We start from the raw sequence: 8,261 nt of genomic DNA, 5'->3' as shown, positions 1-8,261 counted from the left end.
CACAAGGTGACTAAAATGATACAGGAAATGCCTGCAGTACCCCCTTTTATACGGTAACATAGTCCAGGATGGCGCTAGGCCAAAGCCGCATGTTACTAAGCGTGAACAGGTAGGTGAGAACTTAGGCGGAGGGGGATCGGTGCTAGTTTGTGAAATGCATTTGCTGGCCCACTGGGCATGGTGTTGCTCAAAGTTGATACAATTTGTGTAAAATGGATGGTAATGTAGGAGGCGCTGGCTACACAGCCAGGGAGTGCCAGAACAGGCTCACTATTGCCACTAACTTAGGTGCTGCATCACGTGATGATACTGAAGTTTGGTAGCAGCAGCAACTTGTTCATGTGGAAACATTTGGGGACAAACTCTATCCTAGTACTACAGGTGATATTTAGTCTGTTGTGCTCGCCCCCTCCCCCCCCCCCCCCTCCTCTCCCCTGACTGTGGTGCCTGCACCTTCTCTTTTACTCTCCATTTTGCACCAATTTTAGCACTTGTGAGCAGTGAAAGATAGAGATCTGATTAACAGTAGCATGTGCTGCAGAGAGTTAAAATGTTTATTCATTATTCGTTCATCACTTCCACTAGCCTGCATCCAGTAGCAACTGACTTACTTCCGTGGCTTTCAGGTTCACCCATCGCTATGTCTTCCACGTACTCTGGTCTGCTCGAAGTGTAAGGCCAGACTTACAGTACTTTGACGTAATTTCCGTAAATGTATCACCATAGCATCCTCTGCTACTCAACAATGGTTCCATTCCTTTTTCCTCATAATAATGCTGCTAGCAGTATAAATCTCAGGAAGCATAGACGCCTGTTAGTGATGCGACTTTGGAATAAAGGTACGACGAAAACAGCAAAAACAAGGGATAGGCAAGGGAAATGCGAAAAGGGGAAGGGAGGCGGAGAGCCAGGTTCTCATTATTTTTCGTTTCTGCGACACCCCAATGCAGAGCAACGACTGACTTTGTGCTCGCTCTTACATAATTATGTGCTTGCTAGTCTAAGTTCGTTACCTGGTTACCGTGACAAAGCGCCTGAGGCCAGCAGGCAGGTGTCATGGAAGCATGTAGGAAGGACTACTACGACTAGTTAGTCCCTACATCATTTACATGTAGTGCAGTAGCGGCCTGCTTTTGCACAAAGCCTGGCATCACATTTCCAGGAAGCTAGATACTTATAGCGCTTCCACGAAGCAGAACACGCGAGAACCTACTCAACACAGACTCAATACACGACTCCAGACAGTCAGTCCTGTACAGAAGAACAAGGACAATCAAGGCTACTGATAGTTTGCTGCGGCTTGAAGTTTCATGCTCTCGCAATAATCAGGCAACATGAAGGTTGGGTGCCGACCATGCCAGTATATCATAATATTATTATCCCGGGAGAAGGTATGAAAAAACTGTGAGAATGTGGGGGCTAGCGTAGTAGCGGTGTTATCTTAGGCAGGAGGCTGCGTGCAGAGTGTGTGGTTGTTGAAGGCAGGGACTAGCAGTGCAATGTTAGCGCAGAATGTGTGGCTGGTGTGGGCAGGAGGTGGTGAGCAATCATTTTGAATGTGTGTGTGGATGTTGTAGGCAGGAGGCTATTCTAGACTACATATAGCAGTGTGATATTAGCGCAGTGTACATGTATGGCTGGTGTGGGTACAGTTATGTATGTAGATTTACTGTCTTGACGTCGGCCAAGCCAGAGCCTAGGCATAGGATCTAGGAGTTATGTACAATTATTATTTGTAACTCTTTTTGCGCCTTTTTTGTCGCAGCTCTTGACCCGTCTTTTCCACTGGGCAGTCGCCTTGAAGTCACTTCCGATGCCGCAGGTCCTGACTCGTCCCTTCCAACACACCGCCTGGTAACTCTTCCGGTGTCTGATTCTTCCGTTGTCTTGATCAATGGCTTTCGTGGTGGTCTTCCACGCCTTCTCCCACTTACGTTCGTTGTCACTTCCAGTATTGCCACCTGCTCGTCTCCTCCAGTACCCATCCGAACCTGGCTGCGAGTGACTCTTCGAGTAGGTGTCCCTGGCATTGTCTTCTTCTGTGTAGTTTCACCAGCTCTGCACCTCTTTTCCTTGCCGACGGGTCAAGAGCTGCGACATTGGAGGTGACGAAAAAGATGCGACATTCTAAAAATCAGTTATTGGCTATCAAGAGTCATCTGTTGGTTAGTGATAGTTGTCGTGAGTTGTACAGAGATGATGTTTTCTCAGTTTTGGCCCGTGGCAGATCTGTATAACATTTGTCTGTTTTGGAAGCGTTATATATTCGTAAGTTGTCCCCTGAACTATGTGTTCAGAAGGAAAATGTGTTGTCACTTCAGTCGTTTGGCGCTAATCCTCGAGAAAGTGTAAGGAATGGTTCTCCTCGCTGATGTTTTCATTGTGTTTTAGTCATTTCTTCACCTTCACCCTGGTTTTGACAAGTTCTGCTGAATTTTATTTTTTCCCACGCGTATAGCGTGAGGTTTTCGATCTATGCTTTTGCTGTAGCTCTATAAGTTGCTGTATTTTGATATTTTCCATTATTCCCTGTACTTACCCATGATGAGAAGGGAACGAAAACTTCCGGTTACAAAATTGGCTTACTTGACTGTGTGGATGCGTCGGTCCTGACACCTTTTCTTTCGAAATTGGATACGCCTCCAATTTTCTCCTTACATTATTATTATTATTATTATCATTATTGGACTCAGATGGAGAGCCAAGGTTTAATTTATACAAAGAGAAAGACCAAGGAACTACAAGTTACGCTATACTGTCCGCTAACACCTAACACGTTGGAAGGCTGTTGGAGTGTGCATCCAAGATGTGCTAGAGCTGTTAGCCAGTTAGTTGTAGAACGTCAGTACCGTCGGACAGTGTCGTGCAGTGTTATCGCATGAGCTGATTGTTTAGTAACTGGTGGTGTTAGTGGACAGTATAGCGTACCTTGTAGTTCCTTGGTCTTTCTCTTTGTATAAATTATTAATAATATTATTATTAAGTAGAGGTTGCGACTTCGGCGATATTTTGTTTAAGAATGGGTTTGGTTTGGTTTGTGCCTGGACAGCACCCCCCGTGCCAGCTAGTTCGGTTGGTGGGTACACTTATGCCAGATAGTGTTGGGCCTGTTGCCAACGGGCTCGGCTGCTTGAAGGTGTATTGTTGTACCTACCACCTTTGTTGGTTTCAGGGTTCATATACTTTCTGTTTGAAGTATACATACCTGTTAACCATGGACTGCTTCTGGCTAGATTAACTCTTGTGTAATCAATGGTGCTAGTGAAGCTTATATCCGATCCACTCTGATTTAGCCACCCACACTAGTACCAAGTATAACCTTCACTGGGGGCAGGGGTACCTGCAGTTGGATCCCGGGACGGATACCCTGATGCCGTCAATCCTTTTTCTGCACCTTGTCCTCACCCACTTACTGAGGTGTGGTGAGCCCATAAGTGGGATCATTTCAAGTCCACCCTAGTTTGGGGATTTCAGGGGGTGTCGGCCGGCCGTTGGGTGGTTCAATGGCCAATTGAGTCATCTTTCCAAGATTCCTTTTGAGTCTCTCTCCCCTCTCCCGGGGAGACCCACGTGACCAGTTTTGGCAGTGAGCAAGTACAAGTACAAGTACAAGTGGTGCTCTTCCGGCACAATCTTCCTCAGCCTACTCAAGCTCAACTGATGAGGGGTGAATTCCCCGAAACACTGTGTATTGAGCAGGGAATGGTGCTTTCTTGCAGGTTTGCCGAGTCGAAGGTTCGATGGACTTCTCGTGTTCTCTGGATGGCAGTAGTGAGTCAGGCAAGTGTCAAGTCGCCGGCGGAATAGCGCGAGCTCCAGTGTGGGAGCAAACCCATTATTATTATTATTTATACAAAGAGAAATACAAAGAAACTACAAGTTACGCTATACTGTCCATTAACACCACCAGTTAGTGAGTTACTAAACAATCAGCTCATGCGATAACATTGCACGACACTGACCGACGGTACTGACGTTCTACAACCAACTGGCTAATAGCTCTAGCACATCTTGGATGCGCACTCCAACAGCCTTCCAACTTGGAAGCGATCGTCGTGTGAAACTGCTGCTTGTTACCGCTGCTTATTGTCCATCTAAATAAGTCATAGTCGAAGTACAGTGCTGTTTTACTGAGACGTTCGGTTTTTCGTGAATCTTGTTCGCATAGCTTCCCCTTTTATTGATCTTTGCATCTTTTGAGCCACACAAGTTGTGTGGAATGTGGCTTTGCGTTCCTGAATCGTGATTTGACCGTATTGTCCAATGGTCTTGCCAGTATCGTCATCGAGATGCATGAACATCCGCCAACGTCCTTCACAGCTGAGACTTTCAGCTCGTGCTTATCTTGGTGGCGCTCACCTAAGTCCTTCCCCTCCTTATGTTATTTCTATAACTAAGTTATAGAAATAACATGACAAGTTGGAAGGCTGTTGGAGTGCGCATCCAAGATGTGCTAGAGCTGTTAGCCAGTTAGTTGTAGAACGTCGCTACCGTCGGTCAGTGTCGTGCAATGTTATCGCATGAGCTGATTGTCACAAGTTAGTAGCTGGTGGTGGTAGTGGACAATATAGCGTAACTTGTAGTTCCTTGGTCTTTCTCTTTGTAGAAATTAAACCTTGGCTCTCCATCTGAGTCCATTATTAGTATTATTATTTGGAAAGGATTGGGAGAACTTCAAATTCAAAGGATCAGTCGGGGAAGTGAACTGCCTGAAAAGAGAAAAAAACGCCAGACCCACCAGGACTCGAACCTGGGACCCTGCTTATCATGAGCAATGCTCTAACCACTGAGCTATGGGACCAGGCTGAACCTAGAAGGCGCTGACAAGTTTGGGAGGGAAAAGACCCAAGTGCCATCAGTATGTGTGGCACGTGTTGTGAGCTGCCTTTGGAGTGAAAAACTTGTCAGCGCCTTCTAGGTTCAGCCTGGTCCCATAGCTCAGTGGTTAGAGCATTGCTCATGACAAGCAGGGTCCCAGGTTCGAGTCCTGGTGGGTCTGGCGTTTTTTTTCTCTCTCGTTTCAGGCAGTTCACTTCCCCGACTGATCCTTTGAATTATTATTATTATTATTATTATTTAAAAATTCGACGAGGAGACAATAATTTTAATATGGCAATAAGTAGGACGAGCTGAAGCGACATGTGGACTACTTTATTAACAATGTAAGCGATGGAGACGATGCAAGAAACAATCTAAAGGGTAAGGAAAATACATGTAAGAAGAAAAAGGGCAATGGAAAAAAAGATGATTCGAACAAGTTTTCGTACAACACTCTTCAGGAATCACCGTTGTACTAAAGAACAAAATGAGAACAAAGGAAATAATATAGCAATCAAGGTAGGGTGCCACGATACAATGACAGCACTGGAATATCGAGGTGCGATTTCTCACAAAAGCGTGCAGAACACAAGGGTATACAAGTAAGAACTAAGCGTGACAAGTGTGTATCAGCAACAAAAACAAAAAAAGTGAGAATGAATGATAATAATAACAATAATAAACAAGAAGGTGACAAAACACATTTAGGCACAAGTGGCAACAACGTTGCCACACTACACAAAAGAACATTATTTGAACAATTTTAGGGTAATAACACTATCTTTCTGGACACACAAATTCGGCTTATGAATGCGCTGACAAACAGCTTCCAAAACTTGTAACTGCAAAAGATAACCATGACGAGCACGGCACAAAACAGAAAAACAGGAATCAGAATAAGTACGACAACAGTCAGTACTAGAAACCAAATGATTGTATACTGAAGACTTATTACGAGACGGACGCACACAATCTCGACTCACGCGCACACCCTCACACTCACTCTCACCCTCACTCAGCTCACCTTCTCCCTCACTGTCCGAATCAGAACCTGCTCCGTCATCCACAGCGGTTCGACTCTCCTCATCACTTGCATCGTCCTGCGTCTCACCTTCACCACCCACGCCAACCGTGAATGCCGTTGCCTTCATGTCAGTCGTCGTCCTTTCCGATTGTTTCCTTTGTATTTTTACCGTGAATTCATAGGTCCGGTTGTAATCTGCTGTAGATCTCCGTGGTCTGTCATTTGCTGCTTTGTTTTGTGGATTAGTTGTTATTGTTGTTGGATGTGAACCTGGTGTTGTTGTTGGATGTGAAGCTGGTGTTGTTGTTGCAGCCATGGTTGTTGGTCTTTTTGTTGAATCCAGCTCTAGTTCCGGTGGGACAAATCGACCGCCGCGGGTGCTCTCCACCAACACATACCTCGAAGGCGTGGAAGCAGGTGAATGTGATAGAGTGAGGAACTGTGAGGTGTAGGTGTATGCGAATGAATACGTGTGTGAATGCATTCATTCGCATACACCTACACCTCACAGTTCCTCACTCTATCACATTCACCTGCTTCCACGCCTTCATTTCACTCACCTTTTTTAGTAGCTCACACCGTCGAAACACTCTCACATCTTTTCTTCTAATTTCTTTCGTCTTCTCTCCCACTTTAGTTTGTTTTTGTTTTTTACACCTCACCTTGTATACTTCCCACTATCCGATAACCTATAAGTAGTTTGTTTCTCCGTATAGCCTCTATTGTGAGACGAATTTTTCCCTGATGATAGTCTCAAGAAAACTTTTATTGTATGTATGGGTAGCATATCCAGTCTGTATTGTGGTTGTGCAACAGGTGTGTGGGCCACAGGCATATGAATCTGCTGTATGATCAGCCTCCTTCTCCCCTCTCCTTGTGAGTGAATTATTGAATAAGCGAGTTTGTAATATGCAGCGTCGTGTGATTATGACAATGCTAGTTGTTTGCGAGCAGAGTTGTGTGTCGACGTACAATTGTACATGTATGCGGTTTGTGACTCCCTACTCTTCGTCGTCCCCTCCCCTCCCCCGTACACTCCACATCCTCCATCGTCCCCGGGCCCCCGTACTCTCCCCCACCCCACCCCACCCCGTATTCTTCCCCATCTCCTATACCTCTGTGTCCTTCTCCCTCAACGCCTCTCATGAATATGTTCATCTAGACTACAGAAGAGCCTTTGCTACGGGTCACAGTGTCTATCAATACACGGCGTGCAGAGCTTTGCACAAACGAAAACTTCATCCGTTGGAAAAAAGTGATTTTAAAACGTCTCTACTTACTAGTTTCATGCTGGAAAGCAATCTTGAGGAGACCTTTCATCTAGACTACTACTGCATCTCTGAGATGGGTCATGTCCTCCCACCAGGGACTGACCACAGAAGTCAGCCAACCCCTGCGCTAGCTTTAGCTGCGCACATAATGGGAGTTCAGAAGTTGTAAAAATGATCAGATCTGGAGGGCAGGAGCACAAAGTAAGTTCACAAGGGGAGCACGCATCCGGATAATTGCACCTCGAAGGAGTCAATGGCCTAAAGCTAATGGCTACGGCGAAGGCAGAGGTGCATATTTTTTATATTATATTTTTAATGCATGTATTACATTTTTCAAGGATTCTCCAGAGGCAAATGGATGCCTATCAAAGGGAGTTTCCAGGGGAAAGGAAGTAAAGGTGGCTGTTATGTGAGAGGGAAGAAGAGACATGAAAAGGTGAAAAAGTAAAAATAATACAAACAGGAACATATTTGCCTGGAATGGTTTGAGGATCTTGAGGTATAGGGCTTGAAAGTGATGACGTCAAAAACGGCCAGGGAGTAGTAAGTTGACATCAGATTTCTATTTTGGATCCACTAAGGTGTGACTTTGCTAGTGCCTCACTATGTGGGTGTATAGCAACCCACTCATGTCGTATGCAGGGGTGACATTTACTTCGCCACCAGTTGTAACCTCGCCCCCAGTAGCCAAATCAGTCAGTTTCACTGGTTACATCACCTTGCTGTGAGTAAGACGGCTTGAAATGTGCTTGGATCTATACAAAAACTGGATCCAAGGGGATCCAGTTTTTGAATTTTTGAAATTGTTGCTATGCTGTGACGTAGCACTTTCAAGCCCTATACCGTGATCTGGCGGTTCACACTGCTTAAAAGTTAAATTAAGTCAAACGTACAAACGAGTCACAATCATAGTAACCGTGGCAACTGATGTTTTTATATTTTGTATAGAAAAGAAAAAAGGACCCAGGAACTACAAGCAACATAAGGAGGGGAAGGTCCATCCGAGTCCATTTTTATAATTATATATTTTTGTTTTTATTGACATGACACATAATATTGATAGTAGCAGCAGCAATAGAAATATACCAGCTTGGAGAACAAGCATTGCTGGAGCACACACGCACTGCACCAAACACTGGACTAAACAT

The 8,261-nt window shown here is 45.0% G+C and overlaps 1 protein-coding gene across 1 annotated transcript in view; it reads right to left on the bottom strand.

Annotated features, from left to right (window-relative positions):
• Window positions 1-7,569: 7,569 nt before the first annotated feature.
• Window positions 7,570-8,261, bottom strand: part of LOC135816949 (basic-leucine zipper transcription factor A-like) — a 28,047-nt gene continuing 27,355 nt past the window's right edge. The window contains exon 13 of the mRNA XM_065330081.1: window positions 7,570-8,261. This exon is cut by the window's right edge and continues 542 nt beyond it. The gene's annotated coding sequence lies outside the window, so the exon portion shown is untranslated.

This window comes from Sycon ciliatum, chromosome 1 (genome assembly GCF_964019385.1).
Source record: "Sycon ciliatum chromosome 1, ocSycCili1.1, whole genome shotgun sequence".
Classification (NCBI taxonomy): Eukaryota; Metazoa; Porifera; class Calcarea; order Leucosolenida; family Sycettidae; genus Sycon; species Sycon ciliatum.
The sequence above is the reverse complement of the archived record's forward strand: the minus strand, read 5'-3'. Positions and strand labels throughout refer to the sequence as shown.